This window comes from Oncorhynchus keta, chromosome 26 (assembly GCF_023373465.1).
Source record: "Oncorhynchus keta strain PuntledgeMale-10-30-2019 chromosome 26, Oket_V2, whole genome shotgun sequence".
NCBI classification, from domain to species: domain Eukaryota; kingdom Metazoa; phylum Chordata; class Actinopteri; order Salmoniformes; family Salmonidae; genus Oncorhynchus; species Oncorhynchus keta.
The window spans coordinates 28,712,897-28,739,700 of NC_068446.1; the positions used below are offsets into that span (position 1 = coordinate 28,712,897).

At 40.7% G+C, this 26,804-nt stretch overlaps 1 protein-coding gene across 7 annotated transcripts in view; it reads left to right on the top strand.

Annotated features, from left to right (window-relative positions):
• The window catches only part of gna11b (guanine nucleotide binding protein (G protein), alpha 11b (Gq class)), a 75,820-nt gene that overhangs the window by 9,644 nt on the left and 39,372 nt on the right, over positions 1 to 26,804 (top strand). Inside the window, exon 1 of one of the 7 annotated variants that reach the window (XM_052480511.1) lies at positions 8,263 to 8,286. The exons of the other annotated variants lie outside the window; for them this stretch is intronic. The gene's annotated coding sequence lies outside the window, so the exon portion shown is untranslated. Of the gene's footprint in view, positions 1 to 8,262; positions 8,287 to 26,804 lie in introns of those variants that run through there. 7 annotated transcript variants of the gene reach the window in all.

Below are 26,804 nucleotides of genomic sequence, written 5' to 3' on the forward strand. Positions count from 1 at the left end.
GCGGCAGAATGACAGATTTTTACCTTGCCAGCTCAGGGATTCAATCCAGAAACCTTTCGGTTACTGGTCTAACCACTAGGCTACCTGCCGCTGTATGTTATGGCAGAGTTTGCAAAGCTAATGCCATCCCGATTGATACAAATCATATCCTTCTACCAAGTAGGCCTACTTTGCAGTCAACATTTTAATTTGGAAGGTTATTTTGGGGAATCCTTAAGACATTTTTATTCAAACAGAGGATGATGACTGAATTACGCATGGCAAAGATTCAACCAAGGCTTCGGACCAAACTTATTCAATACCTGGTTAGCATATCCTTAGCTACCATTCACTGGTAGATATCATTAGTTCAAATTACTTTCCTACCAACCCTACCGGCTACCAATGTCCTGCTGCGAGCTGCTCCATGCAATGAGAGCTGTGCACTCTTGCTGCCTAGATGCTAGTCTATTCCACTGAAACGGTGTGCATGTGAATGTATATTTCACGTGGTTTGTGTAGGCTACTTTGTGCATGATTTCTCTCTTGTACTACATTTTTAATACGGTGTATACCTCCACTACACTACTTTGGGATTAAGAAGTGAAGAAGTGCCCACTGGAAGAAAAAGTGGGTATACAGCATATAGCCTCAATGACACCACTGAACAACACACTGGCTCAGTTGACCTTAGTTCACTCTAGATTTCTCTCTGTTTACCAAAGATTAATTATGTTATTATAGATGTCTATAGTTTGAATGGCAAACTGAAATCAATGTTGCATGCATTACTAGAGCATAGGCTAGTTTACGCTGTTCAGTAAGTAAGCTACAGTGGGTTAAGTCTCATGGGTTCTGTAGTCAGAGCTAATGTCTCTTCAGATTGTTCTTGTGTTTTCATAGTTGGGGGGCAGCAATTTAAGAAAATAATTAGATCAGAGACATAATCTGGAGCTTGGGTCACAATCAGACATCCTTTTGTGCCGCTGTGCCTCCAGGGCTGACATAACTAAGCTCTATCACAGTGACTGTCAGGTTGATGACATGGTTGTAAAATAATACAACATAGTGGCTTCTTGGACAACATAGATTCATCACACAACTGACTTCACCTTGTTCATACTTTTCTCTTACATGCAGAGGAGTGTAGTGTGGAGCGAAGTTGCATAATTTAACCCATTGGTGATGGTAAGTAGGGCCATAAGTTTTACCTGACCTGATAACTTATAACTAGAAACCAGAGTTTTTCTTGGTGGGTTAGGAAAAACTAATGGCCCTAGTAATGGCTGGTTTAATCCTGATGTTTGCTGTAATAGTAGCAACTGACTTCTATAAGGAGTGACCAATGTACAGTATGAATACCAGCATGGACATAGTTTACTCTTACACAGCACTAAAGCTTGGATCAGCACAAAAGCTGGTGGAGTGGACGTTATTGTTGCGCTTATACCGAAACTGTTACTTTTTCAGTAAATTGTTTGGTAGTAGAGTTTGTTACATTCGGCACTTCAGTCAAATGTGTCTCACGTGAAAGACAGACTTGATCCTCTCAATCTGTGCAGCCCCTTTTTATAGTGCAAAGTGTCTACTCTACTTACTAATTCATTGCTAGAGCTGTCTGGGCTGCATTGTTAGCTCCCCACTCATGCTGCACAGAAGTTAACACACTTCAATAAATGCAACATGGCATGTAGAGATGTTGAAACTGTTCATTACTGTTTTCGAAACAATGTCCATACAGGATAGAACACTTTTTAAAGACATTTATTTTTTATACAACTCAAGACGATACCAGTAGCTTCCAACTTTAATTGTAGGCTAACTTTCCATGCTAGTTTAGAGATGAATTCACTACCCTAGTACTGTGATAATATTTCAACCATAATGCAAAATGTTCTGATTTCTAAGATCGTCACCAAAAAATTATTAATTCACTTAGTCTCTCTCAACAAACTCATTCATGTCTGTCTCCCTCTCCTCCTGTCTGGTTTCCACCAGATTCCATAGTCACATTCTGCCTTGGAAATGACATCATTACTTTCTTAGACAGCACACACTTTTATAAAATAGCTTTATTATGCAAATGTTGTTGATCAGTACAATAATGTTCTATCAGTTGCCTATAAAATAAGTCCTAAATGGAAGGGATTGTCATCTCTAGTACAATGAAATCACCTAATACAAGCTCTAACTCTGCAGGCACACACTCCTATTGAATAAGCAGCATTAGCCTGTATTGTGAATAGACCTAGACTACATCTTGATTTACCCAGTTTATGAATAGATGTACCATTGTTATGTAGTTAGATTTGTAAAAAACAAAGTCAAATTGATTCATTAATGCATACATTGCTGTCTCAAAAAAATGGACATACAATTTTTAAAGTGTAGTGATGTGGAACTCAAGATGCCCAACGATTGAACAGAGCAGTTGCTGTCCGGATCAAGTGCCATTCTATGACTTTGGGTAATAAACTTTTTTTCTTTCTTGTGGTATCGCAAAGGTCTTCCGTTAAAGTTCAGATATCAGCATTTTCAAAACGCGGACATCAAATTAACTTTTTAAACTATTTCGCCTGCATTTGAAAGTCTTTTTTTTGGTTCAATATAGGGATCAGGGGTATGCAAATAGTTTTCTTTTACAGAAAATACATTAGTGCAACACATTAGGCAGAAAATAGCTTAATTTTCATCAGATGATGACAGAAATGCAACCCTGTTTGCAACCCTAGCAGACACAAATTAATTGATAGTTAAAAAGCAAGGTAGTTTGTGCAAAATTGATGCGTGGCCATCATATTTAATGTTTATCATAATATGATAGTATGATATATATTTGTAATGCAAATTACAAGAATACTGACTGAACAATTATTCTAACTCAATACATCAATAAAAATCCATTTAGTCTCAAATAAATAATGAAACATGTTCAATTTGGTTTCAATAATGCAAAAACACAGAAGAAAGTAAAAGTGCGGTATGTGCCATGTAAAAAAGCTAACGTTTACGTTCCTTGCTCAGAACATGAGAACATATGAAAGCTGGTGGTTCCTTTTAACATGAGTCTTCAATATTCCCAGGTAAGAAGTTTTAGGTTGTAGTTATTATAAGAATGAAATGACTTTCTCTATACCATTTGTATTTCATATACCTTTGGCTATTGGATGTTCTTATAGGCACTATAGTATTGCCAGCCTAATCTCGGGAGTTGATAGGCTAGAAGTCATAAACATCGCTGTATTCAAGCATTGCGAAGAGCTGCTGGCAAACGCAGTAAAGTGCTGTATGAATGAATGCTTACGAGCCTGCTGCTGCCTACCACTGCTCTATAAAATATCAAATCATATACTTAATTATAATATAATAAACACACAAATACGAGCCTTAGGTCATTAATAGTTTCCGGATTTGACCATATCATTTCGAAAACAAAACGTTTATTCTTTCAGTGAAATATGGAACCGTTACGTATTTTATCGAATGGGTGGCATCCATACGTCTAAATGTTTCTATTACATTGCACAACCTTCAATGTTATGAATGAGCCAGGCTACCTAAACTGCTGCATATACCCTGACTCTGCTTTCGCTGAACACAAGAGAAGTGACAATTTCCCTAGTTAATATTGCCTACTAACATGAATTTCTTAACTAAATATGTAGGTTTAAAACATACTTGTGTATTGATTTTAAGGCATTGATGTTTATGGTTAGGTACATTGGTGCAACGATAGTGCTTTTTTTTCACGAATGCGCTTGTTAAATCATCACCCGTTTGGCGAAGTAGGTTGTGATTCGATGATAAATTGATTTATTTGCTATATTTATTTAGTTAAACTAGCTTGTTTTCCCACCAATTTGGGGTTATCCAATTGTTTTAGTAGCTACGATCTTGTCTCATCGCTACAACTCCCATACGGGCTCGGGAGAGACGAAGGTTGAAAGTCATGCGTCCTCCGATATACAACCCAACCAAGCTGGCGCTGCAGTACAGGGCCCTTAACTACTGCGCCACCCGGGAGGCTAAACTAGTAATATCATCAGCCATGTGTAGTTAACTAGTGATTATGTTAAGATTTGTTTTTGTTGATAAGTTTAATGCTAGCTAGCAACTTACCGTGGCTCCTTGCTGCACTCGCGTAACAGGTGGTCAGCCTGCCACGCAGTCTCCTCGTGGAGTGCAATGTAATCGGTCATAATGGGCGTCCAAAAATGCGGATTACCGATTTGTTATGAACTTGAAATCGTTCCTTATTAATCGGGCATGTCTCAAGTCCACAGTGCTCATTTGCATTTGTGAATAAAAAAATATTCAATTTTTTATAGTAAAATAAATGTTGCAGTAGATGTTTTCTCAGTATTTCTGCCATTTTCTTCATAGCTGGTAAATTAATCACAAGGAGTCTAAGAACTGTGAATTCTATATAGCCTATTCCACCTCGCGCTGCAACACTGCCTGGCTGGGGCTGTGTGCACGTGAAGAACTGCCCACTGGTGTAAAAGTTGGTCTAATTGACTTGAAACGGAAGTCTACTAATGTGAAACTTTGTCCTTGTGTTTCTTGCCCATTCTCATTTTGTTCATAAGCTAGGTAGTTTTTCTATGTTTGAGTTTCAACTGCTAGGGAAAAGACAGCGCTTCTACTAGTCAAGATTCAAATCTCGCAGGCTCAAACATGCCTGAGTCGTGTTACCACAGTAACCTCCTGCCCTTAAAGGGGAAGGTGAACATTCTTGTCTCATCTGTGATATCTTGGTTAAAAGAATCACATCACAAAAAATGAAATTAAACAATATACCATGTTACTTCTTACTGCTAATACATTTGTTTTAGAAACATTACAAAGCATGCTCATATTTTTTTGTGTTGGTGTAATTTTACCTGCAAGAAAAAATGTACCTAGTAAAAAAGTCTTAGTGGTAGGTTTTTAAATCTACCTGCCGCAGTGGCTGGTAGAACAAAAATGTAATTTTATGCCCTGGTGATGATATCGGGTATCGTGATTAGGGTTGCAAAGGGTCAGAAACATTCCGAAATGTTCCATGAAAGTTAAGCCCGGGTATTTTGCTTAAATTCATAAAAAAAGTTAGCTTACAACAGTGACCGAGAAGCTGTTTTTCAGTCTATCTCAAGGCCGTCAGACTGTTTAAACAGCCACCACTAACATTGAGTGGCTGCTGCCAAAATACTGACTCAACTCCAGCCACTTTAATATTAGAAACATTTTTTACATCAATTTATCACTAGCCACTTTAAACAATGCCACTTAATATAATACCCTACATTACTCCTCTCATATGTATATACTGTACTCTATACTAGAGGTCGACCGATTTTTATGATTTTTCAACGCCGATACCGATTATTGGAGGACCAAAAAAGCAGATACCGATTTTACTTGGCCGATAAAAAAACAAATAAAAAAAATCTAAATTTTTTGTTGTAATAATGACAATTACAACAATGTATGAACACTTATTTTAACTTAATATAATACATCAATAAAATCTATTTAGCCTCAAGTAAATAATGAAACATGTTCAATTTGGTTTAAATAATGCAAAAACAAAGTGTTGGAGAAGAAAGTAAAAGTGCAATATGTGCTTTGTAAGAAAGCTAACGTTTCAGTTCCTTGCTCAGAACATGAGAACATATGAAAGCTGGTGGTTCCTTTTAACATGAGTCTTCAATATCCCCAGGTAAGAAGTTTTAGGTTGTAGCTATTATAGGAATTATAGGACTATTTCCCTCTATACCATTTGTATTTCTGTATACTTCTGGCCCCTCCTTGGACACTGTTAACTAACCTCCAGACGAGCTTCAATGCCATAACTCTCCTTCCGTGGCCTCCAACTGCTCTTAAACGCAAGTAAAACTAAATGCATGCTTTTCAATCGATCGCTGCCCGCACCTGCTCGCCCATCCAGCATCACTACTCTGGACGGCTCTGACTTAGAATACGTGGACAACTACAAATACCTGGGTGTCTGGTTAGACTGTAATCTCTCCTTCCAGACTCACATTAAGCATCTCCAATCCAAAATTAAATCTAGACTCTGCTTCCTATATCGCAACAAAGCATCCTTCACTCATTCTGCCAAACATACCCTCGTAAAACTGACCATCCTACCGATCCTCGACTTCGGTGATGTCATCTATAAAATAGCCTCCAACACTCTACTCAACAAACTGGATGCAGTCTATCACAGTGCCATCTGTTTTGTCACCAAAGCCCCATACACTACCCACATTGCGACCTGTACGCTCTTGTTGGTTGGCCCTCACTTCATACTCGTCGCCAAACCCACTGGCTACAGGTTATCTACAAGTCTCTTCTAGGTAAAGTCCCGCCTTATCTCAGCTCACTGGTCACCTTAGCAGCACCCACTCGTAGCACGCGCTCCAGCAGGTATATCTCACTGGTCACCCCAAAGCCAATTCCTCCTTTGGTCGTCTTTCCTTCCAGTTCTCTGCTGCCCATGACTGGAACGAATTGCAAAAATCTCTGAAGCTGGAGACTCACATCTCCCTCACTAGCTTTAAGCACCAGCTGTCAGAGCAGTTTACAGATTACTGCACCTGTACTTAGCCTATCTGTAAACAGCCCATCTATCTACCTACCTCATCCCCATACTGGTATTTATTTATTTTGCTCCTTTGCACCACAGTATCTCTACCTGCACATTCATCTTCTGCCGATCTACCATTCCAGTGTTTAATTTCTATATTGTAATTACTTCACCACCATGGCCTATTTATTTCCTTAACTTACCTCATTTGCACTCGCTGTATATAGACTTTTTGTTTTCTTTTGTTCTACTGTATGTTTTGTTTATTCCATGTGTAACTCTGTGTTGTATGTTTCGAATTGATACGCTTTATCTTGACCAGGTTGCAGTTGCAAATGAGAACTTGTTCTCAACTAGCCTACCTGGTTAAATAAAGGTGAAATAAATACATTTAATTAACCTTTGACTATTGGATGTTCTTATAGGCACTTTAGTATTGCCAGTGTAACAGTACAGCTTCCATCCCTCTTCTCGCTCTTCCCTGGGCTTAAACCAGCAACAGTGACAACGGCCACCATTGAAGCAGCGTTACCCATGCAGAGCAAGGGAAACAACCACCCCAAGGCTCAGAGCGAGTGATGTTTGAAATGCTATTAGCGCACGCTAACTAGCTAGCCATTTCACTTCGGTTACACCAGCCTCATCTCGGGAGTTGATAGGCTTGAAGTCATAAACAGCGCAATGCTTGATGCACAACAAAGAGCTGCTGACAAAACGCACGAAAGTGCTGTTTGAATGAATGTTTACGCACCTGCTTCTGCCTATGCTTGTATGCTCAGTCAGATTATATGCAACACAGGACACTCTAGATAATATCTAGTAAAATCATCAACCATGTGTAGTTAACTAGTGGTTATGATTGGTTGTTTTTCTATAATTTAGCCCAAACAACGACCTCTTTCCCTACTGTATTAATTAATTATTTTGCTCCTTTGCACCCCATTATTTTTATTTCTACTTTGCACATTCTTCTACTGTAAATATACCATTCCAGTGTTTTACTTGCTATTTTGTATTTACTTTGCCACCATGGACTTTTTTTGCCTCTACCTCCCTTATCCAGTTGAAGCTAGGGGGGTGCTATTTCATTATTGGATAAAAAAACGTGTCCGTTTTAAGCGCAATATTTTGTCAAAGATGCTCGACTATGCATATAATTGCCAGCTTTGGAAAGAAAACACTCTGTTTTCAAAGCTGCAAAGATATTATCTTTGAGTGCCCCAGAACTGATCTTACAGGCGAAACCAAGATGCAACTTCAACCAGGAAATGAGCAGGATTTTTGAGGCTCTGTTTTCCATTGTCTCCTTATATGGCTGTGAATATGCTGTGAACGAGCTTATGCGCTCTGCCGTTCCTCCAAGATGTCTGCAGCATTGTGACGTATTTGTAGGCATATCATTGGAAGATTGGCCATAAGAGACTACATTTGCCAGGGGCCCACATTGAGAACTGAGATGGCAAAGATGATGAGAAACAAGTGTGCATCATTGAAGAGAAAAACACCTTGAGGATTGATTCTAAACAACGTTTGCCATGTTTCAGTCGACATTATGGAGTTAATTTGGAAAAAAGTTTGGCGTTTGGATAACTGAATTTTCGTTTTTTTTTTTTTTTGGTAGCCAAACGTGACACAACAAACGGACCGATTTTCTCCTGCACAAAAAATCTTTCAGGAAAAACTGAACATTGCTCTAACTGAGTCTCCTCATTGAAAACATCCGAAGTTCTTCAAAGGTAAAAGATTTATTTGAATGTTTTTGCTGGTTTTTGTGAAAATGTTTCCTGCTGATGCTAATGCTAAATGCTACGCTAGTTATCATTACTGTTACACAAATGCTAGTTTGCTATGCTTGAGAAGCATATTTTTGAAAATCTGAGATGACAGTGTTGTTAACAAAAGGCTAAGCTTGAGAGTTAGCATATTAATTTCATTTAATTTGCGATTTTCATGAATAGTTAACGTTGCGTTATGGTATTGAGCTTGAGGCTACGATTACGCTACCGGATCCGGCATGGCTCCACGCAAGAAGTTCTCACCTCATTTGCTCACATCGTATATAGACTTGTTTATACTGTATTATTGACTGTATGTTTGTTTTACTCCATGTGTAACTCTGTCGTTTTATGTCGAACTGCTTTGCTTTCTTGGCCAGGTCGCAATTGTAAATGAGAACTTGTTCTCAACTTGCCTACCTGGTTAAATAAAGGTGAAATAAAGAAATCCAATAAAAATAAGATTAATGCTAGCTAGCAACTTACCTTGGCTACTGCATTCGCGTAACAGGCAGTCTCCTTGTGGAGTGCAACGAGAGAGAGGAAAGGCGTTATTGCGTTGGACTAGTTAACTGTAAGGTTAACTAGTTGCCACCAATTGTGCAAGTTCATCTACTTTGTGCATGACACAAGTAATTTTAACAACAATTGCTTACAGACAGATTATTTCACTTAACTCACTATCACAATTCCAGTGGGTCAGAATAGATTTTTCTGGATATTTTTTCTGTCATAGTTGAAGTGTACCTATGATGAAAATGACAGGCCTCATCTTTAAGTGGGAGAACTTGCACAATTGGTGGCTGACTAAATACTGTTTTGCCCCACTGTACAGTGGGGAGAACAAGTATTTCATACACTGCCAATTTTGCAGGTTTTCCTACTGACAAAGCATGTAGAGGTCTGTAGTTTTTATCATAGGTACACTCAACTGTGAGAGATGGAACCTAAAACAAAAATCCAGAAAATCACTGTTTGATTTTTAAGTAATTAATTTGCATTTTATTGCTTGACATAAGTATTTGATCACCTACCAACCAGTAAGAATTCCAGCTCTTACAGACCTGTTTGTTTTTCTTTAAGAAGCCCTCCTGTTCTCCACTCCATTACCTGTATTAACTGCACCTGTTTGAACTCGTTACCTGTATAAAAGACACCTGTCCACACACTCAATCAAACAAGACTTCAACCTCTCCACAATGGCCAAGACCAGAGAGCTGTGTAAGGACATCAGGGATAAAATTGTAGACCTGCACAAGGCTGGGATGGGCTCCAGGACAATGTAACTCCAGCTTGGTGAGAAGGCAACAACTGTTGCCGCAATTATTAGAAAATGGAAGAAGTTCAAGATGACGGTCAATCACCCTCGGTCTGGGGCTCCATGCAAGGTCTCACCTCATGGGGCATCAATGATCATGAGGAAAGTGAGGGATCAGCCCAGAACTACACGGCAGGACCTGGTCAATGACCTGAAGAGAGCTGGGACCACAGTCTCAAAGAGAACCATTAGTACAACACTATGCCGTCAAAATGCTTTTAGGCGAAAGCATGAGAAGCTATTATCTGATAGCATGTAACACCCCAAAAGACCCGCAAAATAATTAGCATAGTCGGCGCTACACAAAACGCACAAATAAAATATAAAACATTCATTACCTTTGACCATCTTCTTTGTTGGCACTCCTAGATGTCCCATAAACATCACTATTGGGTCTTTTTTCCGATTAAATCGGTCCATATATAGCCTAGATATCGATCTATGAAGACTGTGTGATCAACGAAAAAAATAGCGTTTTATAACGTAACGTCATTTTTTAAAATTAAAAAAGTTGACGATAAACTTTCACAAAACACTTCGAAATACTTTTGTAATGCAACTAAGTATTAGTAAACGTTAATAAGCGATCAAATTGATCACGAGGCGATGTATATTCTATAGCTGTACGTCTGGAAATAATGTCCGGGTAAATCTCAACCAAAATATCTGGTCGGAGACCGGAAGAACTGCGCTGCCTTGTGTCTGTTTGACCAAGAAACAAATCGTAGGCAAATGACAAGACTGTTGACATCGTGTGGAAGCTGTAGGTATTGCAACCACGTTTAACAATTGGTTGAAGTGGCGTATGGATATATTTTCCCATTTTCAGTGATCAGATTTTCCTGCACTTTTCAATGAAACGCACGTTCTGTTAGTCTCAGCTGTGATTTAACCAGTTTTATAAACTTCTGAGTGTTTTCTATCCACACATACTAATCATATGCATATACTATATTCCTGGCATGAGTAGCAGGGCGCTGAAATGTTGCACGATTTTTAACAGAATGTTCGAAAAAGTAGGGGGTAGGAGTAACAGGTTAACTACACTGCTAAAAAAAATAAAGGGAACACTTAAACAACACAATGTAACTCCAAGTCAATCACACTTCTTTGAAATCAAACTGTCCACTTAGGAAGCAACACTGATTGACAATAAATTTCACATGCTGTTGTGCAAATGGAATAGACCACAGGTGGAAATTGTAGGCAATTAGCAAGACACCCCCAATAAAGGAGGGGCTCTGCAGGTGGCGACCACAGACCACTTCTCAGTTCCTATGCTTTCTGACTGTTTTGGTCACTTGAATGCTGGCGGTGCTTTCACTCTAGTGGTAGCATGAGACTAAGTCTACAACCCACACACCTGGCTCAGGTAGTGCAGCTCATCCAGGATGGCACATCAATGTGAGCTGTGGCAAGAAGGTTTGCTGTGTCTGTCAGCGTAGTGTCCAGAGCATGGAGGTGCTACCAGGAGACAGGCCAGTGCATCAGGAGACGTGGAGGAGGGCAACAACCCAGCAGCAGGACCTCTGCATTTGTGCAAGGAGGAGCAGGAGGAGCACTGCCAGAGCCCTGCAAAATGACCTCCAGCAGGCCACAAATGTGCATGTGTCTGCTCAAACGGTCAGAAACCGACTCAATGAGGGTGGTATGAGGGCCTGACGTCCACAGGTGGGGGTTGTGCTTACAGCCCAACAGCGTGCAGGACGTTTGGCATTTGCCAGAGAACACCAAGATTGGCAAATTCGCCACTGGTGCCCTGTGCTCTTCACAGATGAAAGCCGGTTCACACTGAGCACATGTGACAGACGTGACAGAGTCTGGAGACGCCATGGAGAACGTTCTGCTGCCTGCAACATCCTCCAGCATGACCGGTTTGGCGGTGGGTCAGTCATGGTGTGGGGTGGCATTTCGTTGGGGGCCGCACAGCCCTCCATCTGCTCGCCAGAGGTAGCCTGACTGCCATTAGGTACAGAGATGAGATCCTCAGACCCCTTGTGAGACCATATGCTGGTGCGGTTGGCCCTGGGTTCCTCCTAATGCAAGACTATGCTAGACCTCATGTGGCTGGAGTGTGTCAGCAGTTCCTGCAAGAGTAAGGCATTGATGCTATGGACTGGCCCGCCCGTTCCCCAGACTTGAATCCAATTGCGCACATCTGGGACATCATGTCTCGCTCCATCCACCAACGCCACGTTGCACCATAGACTGTCCAGGAGTTGGCGGATGTTTTCGTCCAGGTCTGGGAGGAGATCCCTCAGGAGACCATCCGCCATCTCACCAGGAGCATGCCTAGGTGTTGTAGGGAGGTCATACAGGAACGTGGAGGCCACACACACGACTGAGCCTCATTTTGACTTGTTTTGAGGACATTACATCAAAGGGATCAGCCTGTAGTGTGGTTTTCCACTTTCATTTTGAGTGCGACTCCAAATCCAGACCTCCATGGGTTGATAAATTTGATTTCCATTGATAATTTGTGCGTGATTTGTCAGCACATTCAACTATGTAAAGTAAAAAGTATTTCATCATTCATTCAGATCTAGGATGTGTTATTTTAGTGTTCCCTTTATTTTTTTAGCAGTGTATTTATCTGTAAATGGAATTGTATTTGTTTTTTACAAAAAAAAAATCTAATCTTTACAGGTAAATGCAACTGGCACTATCTGATGGGTAGACATTTCACTGCAGCTAATGTAGAAGGACAATCTGTGTAACGTTTGCAAATACTGTGCCAAATCATATGTGAAGAATGCAGCGAAGATGTAGAATCATCTGGCCAAGTGCATACAGTTCCCTCAGCTCTCACAACAAGCAACCTCTGACAAAAGTCCCTCTACTTCTATTCGAGGTGAAAATGATGAATCGGACACCTTATCGATAGCAACAGCTCATGTTCTTCCTGGAATCAGAAGTTGTTTTTGACTCAATGGAGGAATGTAGTCAGAATTGCTGATGAATGTCTTGCTCAAGCTTTGTATTCCACTGGTTCACCCCTGATGCTCACAGGCAATGTGTATTGGAAGATATTTCTGAATGTTCTTCGCCCAGCATACACTCCCCCCCCAACCAGATTTACTGGATACAGAGTTCAGCAGAGTTCAAGTGAAGGTCAAGCAAATCATAGAGAAAGGACAATGTATTGCAATCATCTCTGATGGGTGGTCTAATGTTCGTGGGCAAGGAATAATTAACAAAATCCTCTCCACCCCTCAACCAGTATTCTACAAGAGCACAGACACAAGGGACAACCGACACACCAGTCTCTACATTGCAGATGAGCTGAAGGCAGTCAGTGACCTTGGAACGTAGAAGGTATTTGCACTGGTGACAGACAATGCTGCGAACATGAAGGCTGCTTGGTCCTACCCTCACTTCACACCCATTGGTTGTGCTATTCATGCATTGAATCTGCTCCTCAAGGACATCATGGCACTGAAAACAATGGATACATTCTACAAGAGAGCCAAAGAAATGGTTAGGTATGTGAAGGGTTACCAAGTTATTGCAGCAATCTACCTCACCATGCAAAGTGAGAAGAATAAGAGCACCACATTGAAGCTGCCCAACAACACCCGTTGGGGGTGGTGTTGTCGTCATGTTTGACAGTCTCCTGGAAGGGAAGGTGTCTCTCCAAGAAATGGCCATATCGCAGTCTGCCGATATGGACAGCCCCATAGAGAGGATCCTCCTGGATTATGTATTTTGGGAGAGAGTGGTAAGCAGCCTGAAACTCCTGAAACATATTGCAGTTGCCATTGCATGGATTGAGGGAGACCATGCCATCCAGTCTGTTCAGAATCTGCTTCCCGATGTAAGAGAAGAAATCCGGACCACCCTGCCCACTTCACTGTTGCCCCAGGCAGGGGAAACTGCAGTTAAGAAATGCATCAAAAAGTGTGAAGACTTCTGCCTGAAGCCCAAACACGCTACAGCGTACATGTAGGACCCCAAGTATTCTGGCAAGAGCATCCTGTCTGGTGCAGAGATCAAGGCCCATGGTGTCATCACTACCGTGTCTTACCACCGTTGCCTGGATGAGGCCAAATTTGAGGCTTTTTGAGCCTAAAGACAAGCCATTCTCAACAAGGTTGGAAAGTGACAGTGAAGATGAGGCCTCGGTCTGATGTTCAAGAGGTGGACATTGAGGTCAAGGGAGAAGACATGGAAGCCTGAGAGGAAGACAACCAAAGCTTTTGTTTCTAGGCTATCATTTTACAGATGTATGTTGAAAATGTTTGTGGGAGATCATTCAGTATTCCCTTTTGTTGTTCAGTGAAATCATCCAATTTCATTAATGTTCAATTTGTAACTACATTTTATTTTTTCTAATGGAAGGATTTAATTTCAATTATGTCGACTTATGTTATATGGTAAATATATCCAATACAAAAAACATCTCAATTTTAAATGGTATTAATATTAATTTGCATATTTCTGTTAATTCCCATATTCCTTTTAGTTTCCACCTGAATTTTCCCACAAAATGTGCAAACCTAATTGTGATACTGAACCTGGTATCGAAGTCAAAATTCTGATATTTCGACAACACTTGTGTACGTAATGTGAATTTGAAAATCAGTCTTTTGTTCTTTACCAGGTCATATTTTTGGTGCTCAAGAATGAAGTATTAGTCTTATTGTAGATTTACTATTTTATACTAGGAAATGTACAGTATTTTGAAGGTGTTACTGAAATGTTAGACAAATAGGCTATGTTTTGCTACATTATCAGGTAGATTTCCCCTGATCCAGAATGTGTTAAACTTGTTCAGAAACTCTGTCCATGTCTCTACACACACTTGGAACTGCCAGTTTCCCTCTGTTTGCTGCTTATAATTGCATATCTTAATTGGTTCTTCTCAGTGTTAATGAGATTTGTTTGGAAGCCTATTTCTTAGTCTGTTTAAACCATAGGCTTTAATCCGGAAAATCTGGATCATCAAGGTCTTTGTACAAGCTGATCTCTGTCAAGGGGCATTGTTTAAGCATACTAATAGTTTAATATAGACAGCCGTGATTTCTTTTTTGACCACTGCCTTATTAATTCTGCAACAGTTATTGCCAATTCATAAGCCAACTAAGGCATGACGGCCTTTTATGAAAGGAAATTTGAAGAACAAGGCCTAGCTGCTACACTAGCAGTGTGTGAACGGAGGCCAGGAAACCTGGGCATTCTGGGAGATTCTTGCGACTCAAATCTTTTCTGTTTTTATGTTTCAGGTTAATTTAGGAGAGAATATAGTGTTTGGCCTATATCTGGATTAAGGGTGGCTTTTGGGAACATGGGTTTCCAGGGATTTGGATAAAGTTGGGCAAATTGTACATATTTTAATGAATGGCCTTAGGCTGAGTCTACACCTGACATTAAAAATAACTTCTGAAATCCAATTACATTAACAAACCATTCAGATGACAATCCATTCATGGGTGTTGTTCTGCAAATGTATCCCATCTCAAATATACACAGACCTGCCAACATGCACTCATTTTGCGTACCAACTACCCAATTCTCTGTCCATGTATGAGATCTGAGTTAAAAGTATGCAGAAATGAATAGGACCTGATTTTAATTTTTTTTTTCTTTTCTTTTGCTTCTTTGTATAAATAAATCCACTGAGTAAATCGAACATCCCGATTCTCGAGCTGCAACACACAGACATGTATGGAGTTTGTGTCAACGGAAATGGAGGTTAATACATTATTATTCGGCATAACTACCCAGTGTCTCCCCTCCTACTGTTTGTTGTGATGCTGAGTTTGCCGACTGTCAGCTGTACGTAAACGCATGGACAAATCCTTTTTCCACACCGTGGAAAGGTAAACCCCAATTCGGTGCGTGCAATTTTCCTCGTGTGTCTGGTACTCTAAAAAATTTGACAGGGTTGGCAGATCTCTATACAAATACATCTATGTTGTGATCGGCTCACACACCTAGATCTATACAAATACATCTGTTGTGATCGGCTCACACACCTAGAAATTGCTACAAAGCAGATTTAAAACATCCATGTCCGTCAGTGGAGGTGGTCAATCACTATTAGATCCCAAGTAAGTCTGACGATTATAGCATTTTGGGTAACGATTAGGGCTAGGTTTAATTGTCATGCATATGCCCACAGTTACTGTCATAATTATCATTTTAGCTGAAACGTGTTTTGAGCTTGTAATATATCATAATGCACCTTTTCAAAATTGGCTATGACATACCTAATGACTACAACATCGTTTTGGTGACACCCCTGTCTCAAAAAACAGTTTTTACCGCTTGGAACTTTTGGAAATGTAGCTTCTCCTGACTGTGCCATACTGCTGGTAAAATTATTTTACCAACTTTACACATGTAAAAATGGAAAACTGCTATTTGGTAAACTACACTGAGTGTACAAAACATTAGGAACACCTTTCTAATATTGAGTTGCACCCCCTTTTAAAATTTATATTTTTTTACCTCCGAACAGCCTCAATTTGTCGGGGCATGGACTCTACGTGTCGAAAGCGCTCCACAGGAATGCTGGTCCGTGTTGACTCCAATGCTTCCCACATTTGTGTCAAGTTGGCTGGATGTCCTTTGGGTGGTGGACCGTTCTTGATACACACCGGAAACTGTTGATTGTGAAAATCCCAGCAGCTTTTCCCTGTGGGACTCCCGGTCACGGCTGTTTGTGACACAGCCTGGGATCGAACCCGGGTCTGTCGTGACTCTTCAAGCACTGCGATGCAGTGCCTTAGACCTAGCCAGAAACATCCGATCTCATTGAATTTGGCAACTCTCCAATCATATGGTGCAGTTTCATACAAGGGTAACTTAAATAAGGCTTTAGACTGGCAAGCAGTGGACTGATTGTCTTGTCAGATAAGGTTTTGAGACACACCGGTTGAAATATACTCAACAAAAATATAAAAGCAATATGCTACAATTTAAACTATTTTACTGAGTTACAGTTCAAATAAGGAAATCGGTGAATTTACAAATTCATTAGGCCCTAATATATGAATTTCACATGGCTGGGAATTCAGATATGATGTAGTTTACGGAAGTTCATTCTTAAGAATGGTCTGAATGCTCATTTAACTTCATCCAGTAAGCATAACACAATTCATGTTGTTTCCTATTCTACGGGCATAGTGGGAATGAATACAAACAGATCAGCAGAGCTTCTTGTTTTTTCTCTTTCCTGTTATCCATGTGCACATTGTTATTTACCTTATAGCCTCTTAAGCACGGCATAATGCACATTCCTCATGCTAGCTGTTTAATCTATGGGCTTTTGCAATCATCACCTTTGTCTCTCATCCAATGTGCATAAATCTTGATGTATTTATGTCAAATTAACCTCGTTGTCTCATAAGGTGATTTTCAACAACAGTTTTCGAAAACAATCCACCTCCCCACCAGCAGCAGCTATAATAAATAACATTAAAGGCTTGTCATTGGAACTCCTTTCCCCCTCGAGGCCATTCCCCAAACTATTTTTATGTCATATTGCTTCTTTGTTCCGTCATTTAACCTCTTGGTCCTACCTGGCACGCAGGCGTCCCATCTAGAGCTCTGGAAATGCAAATGCGCTACGCTAAATGCTAATAGTATTAGTTAAAACTCAAACGTTCATTAAAATACACATGCAGGGTATTGAATTAAAGCTACACTCGTTGTGAATCCAGGCAGCAAGTCAGATTTTTAAAATGCTTTTCAGCGAAAGCATGAGAAGCTATTATCTGATAGCATGTAACACCCCAAAAGACCCGCAGGGGACGTAAACAAAATAATTAGCATAGTCGTCGCTACACAAACCGCACAAATAAAATATAAAACATTCATTACCTTTGACCATCTTCTTTGTTGGCACTCCTAGATGTCCCATAAACATCACTATTGGTTCTTTTTTTTCGATTAAATCGGTCCATTTATAGCCTAGATATCGATCTATGAAGACTGTGTGATAAACGGAAAAAAATAGCGTTTCATAACGTAACGTCATTTTTTAAAATTCAAAAAGTCGACGATAAACTTTCACAAAACACTTCGAAATACTTTTGTAATGCAACTTTAGGTATTAGTACACGTTAATAAGCAATAAAATTCATCAGGAGGCAATATCAATTCTATAGGTGTCTGTTTTGAAAAAATGTCTTGGAGAGATCTCGACCAAAACATCCGGTCGGAGACCGGAGGGAATCGATTCCCTTGATTCGGTTAGACCAAGAATCAATTGCGAATCAAATGACAAGACTCTAGACAACGTGTGGAAGCTGTAGGCACTGAAACCTCGGTCTCATGTAATTCGATTCACTTTGAACAATTCCTTGAAGTCGCGGATGGATATTTATTTCCATTTTCAGTGATCAGATATTCCTGCACTTTTCGATGAAACGCACGTTCTGTTATAGTCACAGCCGTGATTTAACCAGTTTTATAAACGTCTGAGTTTTCTATCCACACATACTAACCATATGCATATACTATATTCCTGGCCTGAGTAGCAGGGTGCTGAAATGTTGCGCGATTTTTAACAGAATGTTCGAAAAAGAGGGTCGACTTAACAGGTTAAACCTGAACTCGATTGAACTTGAGTTCTATCTAATTCATTCTCACTTCATTTGGAATCTATATTTACTACTGTTGATTCTGTAGTGCACTGTGCTTTGTCGTTACGTTGGCATTTGTGTCACTCGCCTTTGCAACCATTAAAAACACGTCATGTGTTTATATTGAACGGTTTATGATTAAACGATGCAATTCCTTTATACTGCAATTTTTTAACGTTATTTTAAGGTACTTTGTGCAAGCGAATTGGGTTGTTTTTGAGATTTTAGCATTTTATTTTTGAATGCTAGAAATGAAAGCTATTTTCTATATTGTATAGATCAATAAAAACAAACTCTATTAAAATACGTGTCCCTAAGTTGTATGTCATTCAGGGCTCAACATTCGGCTAGAGGAAATGTCTGAATTCAAAGTAGGCTGTTCCATGGTGACTGGGTTGCGCATTGCTAATGTTCCAAGACTTTTACATTTTTAAATACCTGGTTTGCATACCATTTCTGTCCTTAACATTTACTGGTAGATATAACTTGCAACATTTTCCCTACCCCTATCACTGTCTGTCTTTAGTGAGCTGCTCCACTCAACAACCAGTTTTTTTGAGCGCTGCGCTCTCTCTGCCCTACCGATTTTATTGAGGTATATGTGTGGCGCACGTGTAATAAACAGTCGACATAATTAACAGCTTCGGAAATCCATATTTTTAAAATTTATATAGCCTAGATAAAAATTGCAATATTTTTTATTTTTTTTACTGACTGGGATAATTGACTGGCCCGAAACATTTCTGAATCTTCCATGGGCCAGCGGGCAGCCCTGAATGTCGAGCCCTTTTCATTTGTGTTACTGCCTTGAATATCACTAATTGCAAATATTAACAAGGACCTTGAGGTTTCCCTTCAGTGGCAAACTGTTATCAGGGGAGGGGTCTATATTACTATATATTTGTTTTTAGCTAATCAGTCAAATTTGAGAATTACATTGATAATTTGTCTGAATAGTGTTCACTACACATAGGTTGACAGTCTTTGTTACTCAATTTTAATGAGGAAATTACATTGAGCAAAATGATTAAGCATTTCACTTTCATAAATAGTTTTTAAAGGGTTAATGCCCTTGGATTTGAGCATCTGTAAGAATGCCGATGTAGTGGTGGTTTTGTCGTGTTTCAGAACAAAATAAATGTGCTGTTCCTTTGTGCTCTTCTCGGGTGTGGCTGATTTGTGTTAGCTGTTTAGAGGAGCTGGCAGGCCGGCTTAGGAGGTGCATTCCTCGTTGTAGCAAATGAAAGTCACAAGTGAATAAATGTGCACAGAACTGAGCTGGAGAGGAGCAACAGCTGTGTATGAGGTCTACTCTGACTCGCGCGCACACGCGCACGCACGCACGCACACGAATGAAAGTGTGTGTCAGAGTGCATGTAATGTTCTTGTACACATGCCTTTTAGTTAGGTAGCTGTAATTATAGGTCAAGACAGCCACCTAACCCCCCCTGGTCCTACATTTTTGGTGTTATGTAAGACCCTGCTCTCTGGAACAGAAGGAAGTGTATTTAGGCTGCTGAGCTCCAGACTCACATCCCAGGCAGCTTAACTTGTTGATATCCAGGACGAGCTCTCCTCTGGCTAATGAGAGGCTGCTCTGCTGTGAGTGGATTTGTGTCTCCAGCCCCCTCTGCCTCCCACTGGGTGGCCCACCTCTACCTCCCTCCACCGCCACTGTGCCAGGCAGCACATCCACTGACGCACTCCGTCCCTGTGCTGAAACCCTCCAAGGTGTGTGTGTGTGTTAGAGCTGAGTGCCAGGACTCAGAAGTGTGCGTGTTCTCATCTCTCTGCTCTGTGTTCCAGCTGACACATCGACTGCAGAATAGGGATGTAGAGATTCGCCGATATCTATTGGTCCCCGATTTAGAACATTTTAAGATACAGTGCATCAGTCTGCAGACTCCAAACCAATCCAAATGTAGCATGCATCTGTCAGAAAAGCGATTTTCATTGTACCTTCCCAAATGCCTAATATTTTGTGACAACTGATGCGTCCTCTCTGTTCTCCTTCAGTGACAAACTGTGTGTAATTGTGTTGAGTCATTGATCTACAAGTCATTTTGTATGTCAAACAGCCCCAGGCAATATCAGTAGGCTAGTCAAACTGCTCAGCTTCAGGAGCTGACCAATGTGAGGTAGGTTGCCTGTTCCTGATCTCCGTGGTACTTTCAGCTAAAATGGCTTATGTGATATTGGGCTTTATTAGTTTAGAAAGATGTGTAATATGCTATCTACAGTGGCATGAACAAGTATGTGAACCCTTTGGAATTATCTGTATTTCTGCATAAATTGGTCATAAAATTTGATCTGATCTTCATCTAAATCACAGCAATAGACAAACGGTCTGCTTAATCTAATAAAACACAAACAATTATGTTTTCATGTCTTTATTGAACACACTACTGTGTAAGCATTCACAGTCCAGGGTGGGGAAATTGTGAACCCTTGGATTTAATAATTGATTGACCCTCCTTTGGCAGCAATAAGCTCAACCAACGTTGTATGTAGTTGCGGGTCAGACCTGCACAACGGTCAGGAGGAATTTTAGACCATTCTTCTTTACAAAACTGTTTCAGTTCAGCAATATTCTTGGAATGTCTGGTGTGAACTGCTCTCTTGAGGTAAGGCCACAGCATCTCAATCGGGTTGAAGTCATGGCTCTGATTTGGCCACTCCAGAAAGTGTATTTTCTTCTGTTGAAGCCGTTCTGTTGATTTACTTCTGTTTTGGGTCGTTGTCCTGTTGCATCACACAACTTCTGTTGAGCTTCAATTGGCTGACAGCCTTACATTCTCCTGCAAAATTAACGCAGGAATTAATTTCTATCGATTGCAAGTTGCCCATGCCCCGAGGTAGCAAAGCAGCCCTAATCATGTTGCTCCCTCCACCATACTTAACAGTTGGAAGGAGGTTTTGATGTTTGTGCTGTGCCATTTTTTTTTCCTGCACACATAGTGTTGTGTGTTCCTTCCGTACGACTCAACTTTAGTTTCATCTGTCCATATAATATTTTGCCAGTAGCGCTGTGGAACATCCAGGTGCTCTTTTGTGAACTTCAGACGTGCCGCAATGTTTTTTTTGTTTGTTGACAGCAGTGGTTTCTTCCATGGTGTCCTCCCATGAATACCATTCTTCATTGATGTTTTGCGTATCGTAGACTCGTCAACAGAGATGTTAGCATGTTCCAGAGATTTCTGTAAGTCTTCAGCTGACACTCTAGGATTCTTCTTAACCTCATTGACCATTCTGCACTGTGCTCTTGCAGTAATCTTTGCAGGACGGCCACTCCTAGGGAGTGTAGCAACAGTGCTGAACTTTCTCAATTTATAGACAGTTTGACTCACTGTGGACTGATGAACATCAAGGCTTTTAGAGATCCTTTTGTAACCCTTTCCAGATATACGCAAGTCAACTATTCTTAATAGTGATGCAACAATGACATTTTTGCCGATACTGATATCCGATATTTTCCTTGCCCCCCCCAAAAACGATACCGATATTGAACATTTGAGCCCTTTTGCATTCTATTACAGTTAAATAGTTAGACCGCTGCATCCGTGTGTATTAAGGCACTGCATCTCAGTGCAAGAGGCATCACTACAGTCCCTGGTTCGAATCCAGGCTGTATCACATCCGGCCGTGATTGGGAGTCCAATAAGGAGGCGCAAAATTGTCCCAGCGTCGTCCGGGGTATGCCGTCATTGTAAATAAGAATTTGTTCTTAACTGACTTGCCTAGTTAAATAAAGGTTACGCACCACACTGACCAAAAAGCTATGTTGTAGGCATTTACGTATGTCCCCATTACCAGTAAAACATAATCAAAACTAATTACTTTCACTTAGTTGCTGTTCTGTTTCTTTGTTCAGTCATTTCATATTCAACCTGGATTTCTATGGAATGCCATTTGGGTCTTTGCATGTAAAAAAAAAAAAAAAACATTTCAAATAGCACTTTGTCAGAAGCTTGTTGACCAATCAGGACCTGGAAATGACTGCACGTCACATAATTTAACACGTTCATCATTTAACGTAATTATTTCACATGGATTACAATCATATTCCATATGCCACAATGATTCATCGATACGTATGCTATGATCCTGGTAAAGTTTTCCCACGCACCTACAGTGCTGGTCATTAAAAGAAAAGCTAGCTCGTTCATGGATCCCCAAAAACATAGCAAAACGACATTGTTTCAGTAGCTATATAGTTGTCTAGCTAACTATATAGCTAGGTGTTGTGTAAAATAACCTTAATTTATAAGACGTTCTTATTTGATTAATGGCGGTCGGCCCCGTCTATGTGAAGCTAGCCACAATAGTGGACTTTGCGGTTAGCCTTCAAAATAAAAGTGTGTTATTGACAGTGATGCAAATCAATACAAATGGTAGAATTATGCCATAATTTAATAGATCATGCTAAACAAGGTTGGAATGTTATATAAAATCAACAAAAGACAATTTGTTAATTGGACAAATCTGCATGTATTATACTTTAGAATTAAATGCGTTGGGGGCATACTTATTTCACTGTACAGTCTTACCTATAGATTGTGGCTCAATGACATGGTTTCAGTCTACTCCGTGACACCCAGAGAACATTAGCATTGTAGCAGGACTGTGAATTGAGACACATTTATTGCCAACCTATGTGTATTGATAACACTATTCCAGAGGAAAAATAATACTGCATGGTTGTTTGAGAACGTTAGGCAAAAATATATTGGGCATTGAGTAGGCTGATACCGCATTTCATTGTTCCCCAATCCTTAGGCAAAGCTGTACAGTGCAATATGAATGTCAATTGTAACCTTCTGCATCACTTTCAAAGAGGTACTTTTATTTGGAATGCAAACTGCAAATTCCACTATTGTGCCTAATCCTCATTGTGGCTAGCTTCACAACACAACCCGGTCAGGTCGAGCCTCACTATCCAGGTGAAGCTAGCTGGCTGCTTATAACGTTAGCGTTGGGCAACAGGGTTAAGTATCTGGCTAGCCATTTATTTTTATGAACTGAAGTTCAATTTCAATAGGCGAACAAGTGGCTACAAAGCTAATACTTAGTCACAAGGATTTTTAAATCATTGCTAAGAATAGTGAAGGCTCCGGAGGCTGCATTCATTGTAGCTGGGGATTTTAACAAGGCTAATCTGAAAACAAGACTCCCTAAATTTTATCAGCATATTGATTGCACAACCAGGGCTGGAAACCTTGGATCACTGCTATTCTAACTTCCGCGACGCAGATAAGGCCCTGCCCCGCCCTCCTTGCGGAAAAGCTGACCACGACTCCATTTTGTTGCCTACAGACAAACTAAAACAGGAAGCTCCTGTGCTGAGGTCTGTTCAACGCTGGTCTGACCAATCTGATTCCACACTCCAAGACTGCTTCCATCACGTGGACTGGGATATGTTTCGTATTGCGTCAGACAACAAAATTGACGAATACGCTGATTCGGTGAGCGAGTTCATTAGAACGTGCGTTGATGTCGTTCCCATAGAAACGATTAAAATATTCCCAAACCAGAAACCGTGGATTGATGGCAGCATTCGCGTGAAACTGAAAGCCTGAACCACTGCTTTTAATCAGGGCAAGGTGACCGGAAACATGACCGAATACATACAAACAGTGTAACTATTCCCTACACAAGGCAATCAAACAAGCTAAGCGTCAGTATAGAGACAAAGTAGAGTCGCAATTCAACGGCTCCGACACAAGAGGAATGTGGCAGGGTCTACAGTCAATCACGGATTACAAGAAAACCAGCCCAGTCATGGGCCAGGATGTCTTGCTCCCAGGCAGACTAACTTTTTTGCCCTCTGAGGACAATACAGTGCCACTGACACGGCCCGCAACTAAAACATGCAGACTCTCCTTCACTGCAGCCGACGTGAGGAAAACATTTAAACGTGTCAACCCTCGCAAGGCTGCAGGCCCAGACGGCATCCCCAGCCGCGCCCTCAGAGCATGCGCAGACCAGCTGGCTGGTGTTTACGGACATATTCAATCAATCCCTATCCCAGTCTGTTCCCACATGCTTCAAGAGGGCCACCATTGTTCCTGTTCCCAAGAAAGCTAAGGTAACTGAGCTAAACGACTACCGCCCCGTAGCCACTTTAAACAATGCTACCTAATATAATGTTTACATACCCTACATTATTCATCTCATATGTATATACTGTACTCTATATCATCTACTGCATCTTTATGTGATTTGATTTGAAAATGACTGCAGTTTCTACTGGTCATTGTTTTCAGGCTGGTTGTATTGGTGCTAGCTAGGTACCAAGCTAAAGCTAGCTAGCTACCCCAGAAGTTGCAGTCGAACAAATAACGCTTTCTTGCCAACGCGGTATTGTAAGTCCATAGTTTGCTTGTTTGCAGACCTTTTTGTGTTCAGCTTTGACAGTGGTACTGATAGCAGTGATGGTGCTTGGCTTGCACTTGCAAATTCAGAAAACACAACATTCTATAATCGAACGGTGTTTGATGTGTCACATTTTTCAAGAGCTTATTTAATGTGTCAAATGGTGTTATTTGACATGTATATTTTTTGACACGCAAAGACTCAAACGGCGTTCCATAGTATGTGGTGAAGCTAATAGCAGTGACACTATTACTGTAACTCTGGTAGGGCAACATCTGAACAATAGCGCACTTGGTAATGTTAGTGTGTATCGGTGCTCGACCAGTCGCGAAAGCCAACATCACCCATGAGAGAATGGTTGATTATCAAGGGCAATGAATTCCGTTATCTTGGCATTTAATGGATTTTGCCTTTGAATTGTCTCGCTGAAATTATTTTACAAATTACATCTCGACTTGTTGACTGCTCGATCCACACAGCAGACATTGTGGGGCTAGGTTAGGAATGCTGTGTTGCACGTGTAGTGCAACGTTTTACGTCATGTACCTATGTTAGGTAGGTATGTACGTCAGCTTTGACATCGGATTTTCACATTGGCGTTAAACTAGACACCGGGCCGATACCGATGTTGGCATTTTTAGCTAATATCGGCCAATTTCCGATATGTTCACCGACTATATCGTGCATCCCTAATTCTTAATCTTTGGTCTTCTGAGATTTTGTTCGAGGCATGGTTCACGTCAGGCAATGCTTCATGTGAATAGAACTTTTTATATTACAGGGCAGCTCTAACCAACAGGGGGGTTAAATCCAATGTTGTGCTATAAGTCAAATGAAATGTGATTGGTCGTGAACACATTCTGTACCAGGTCAAACCCCCCTTAGCCTCCACAACAATTCTTCAGGGTATGGAAAAGTTTCACAGGGATGTTGGTCCAGTGGTACACTACCTCCACCAGCCTGTACCATTGACACCAGGCAGGATGGGTCCATGGACTCATGATGCTTATGCCAAATCCTGACTCTGCCTTCAGCATGACACAACAGGAACCTTGATTTGTCCGACCAGGCAACGTTTTCCACTCCTCAATTGTCCAGTGCTGGTGATTGCGTGCCCACTGGAGCCGATTGTTGTTTTTAGCTGATACGAGAGGAACCTGGTGTGGTCGTCTGCTGCAATAGCCCTTTTGTGACAAGGATCGACGGGTTCCAAGATGCCGTTTTGCACACCACTGGTGTACTGCCGTGTTATTTGCTGTGGCCACTGTTAGCTTGCACAATTCTTGCCATTCAATTCAAGTGGCTTTATTGGCATGGGAAACGTGTTAACATTGCTAAAGCAAGTGAGGTAGATAATATACAAAAGTGAAATAAACAAACATTACACATACAGAAGTTTCAAAACAAAGGCATTAGAAATGTAATATTTGTGTTGTAACAATGTACAAATGGTTAAAGTACACAAGGGAAAATAAATAAGCATAAATATGGGTTGTATTTACAATGGTGTTTGTTCTTCACTGGTTGACCTTTTCTTGTGGCAACAGGTCACAAATCTTGCTGCTGTGATGGCACTGGAATTTCACCCAGTAGATATGGGATTTTATCAAAATTGGGTTTGTTTTCAAATTCTTTGTGGGTATGTGTAATCTGAGGGAAATATGTGTCTCTAATATTGTCATACATTGGGCAAGAGGTTCGGAAGTGCAGCTCAGTTCCCACCTCATTTTGTGGGCAGTGTGCACATAGCCTGTCTTCTCTTGAGAGCCATGTCTGCCTTTCTCAATAGCAAGGCTATGCTCACTGAGTCTGTCCTGGGGCTCTGTGGGGTGTGTTTGTGTTTGTGAACAGCCCCAGGACCAGCTTGCTTAGGGGACTCTTCTCCAGGTTCATCTCTCTGTAGGTTGATGGCTTTGTTATGGAAGGTTTGGAAATCGCTTCCTTTTAGGTGATTGTAGAATTTTCTGGATTTTGATAATTAGTGGGTATCGGCCAAATTCTGCCCTGCATGCATTATTTGGTGTTCTAAGTTGTACACAGGATATTTTTGCAGAATTCTGCATGCAGAGTCTCAATTTGGTGTTTGTCCCATTTTGTGAAATCTTGGTTGGTGAGCAGACCCCACAACCGTAAAGGGCACTGACTGATTCAAGAATTTTTAGCCAGATCCTAATTGGTATGTTGAATTTTATGTTCCTTTT